Below are 689 nucleotides of genomic sequence, written 5' to 3' on the forward strand. Positions count from 1 at the left end.
CTCCATTTCCGAGCGCTGCCTTTTTGGGCAGCTTCGCCAGCGCTTTGGAGCCGGTGGCTGAGGAGGCAGGAGAGGGGAGAGGTCGCTGCTTCTCCCTCCCCTCCACCGAGGCCGGCCGTGCAGCCGGCGGTGTGCCAGCCGCCGTCCGGCCGTCTGCGGGCTCGGCCTTCCCCGGGGTTCCGCGTCAATGTGGGATGGGGAAAACCGGCAGCGACCCTCGCCGAGCCCCGGCCAGGCTTGCCCGGAGCCGGCCGGCCGGGGAGCTCAGCCATCACGGCTGCGTTTCCCCCAGTGCCGCCGGGTTTTCACTGCCCCGCCGCCAACCAAAAAAAAAAAAAAAAACAACCAGCTAACCCCCTCCCAGATTTTCCCAAATCCCCCCCCGTGACAGGCTGGACCAAGGGCGCTCTGCGGCCGCCCTGCTCCCACCCCGGCACCCCAGCCACTTCACGCGGGGAAGACTTTCCCGTCAACGGGGGTAAAATGAGGGGTTGGAAAGCGTGGGTTCCACTTTCTCGCAGGACCATGAAGATTTTATGACCGAACTGCGGCAGGGGCAGAGCCCGCTGCTGCCGCACCCGGCCCGGCCCGGGACGGGGCTCCCCGCGGAGCGGCCGCGGGCACCGGCGTGGGGCCCGGAGGATGCCCGGGAGCGAACGGGTGAGGTTGAATGTCAGAGTCCTGACTCG

The sequence above is a fragment of the Ciconia boyciana genome, chromosome 2 (assembly GCF_034638445.1).
Source record: "Ciconia boyciana chromosome 2, ASM3463844v1, whole genome shotgun sequence".
Lineage (NCBI taxonomy): Eukaryota > Metazoa > Chordata > Aves > Ciconiiformes > Ciconiidae > Ciconia > Ciconia boyciana.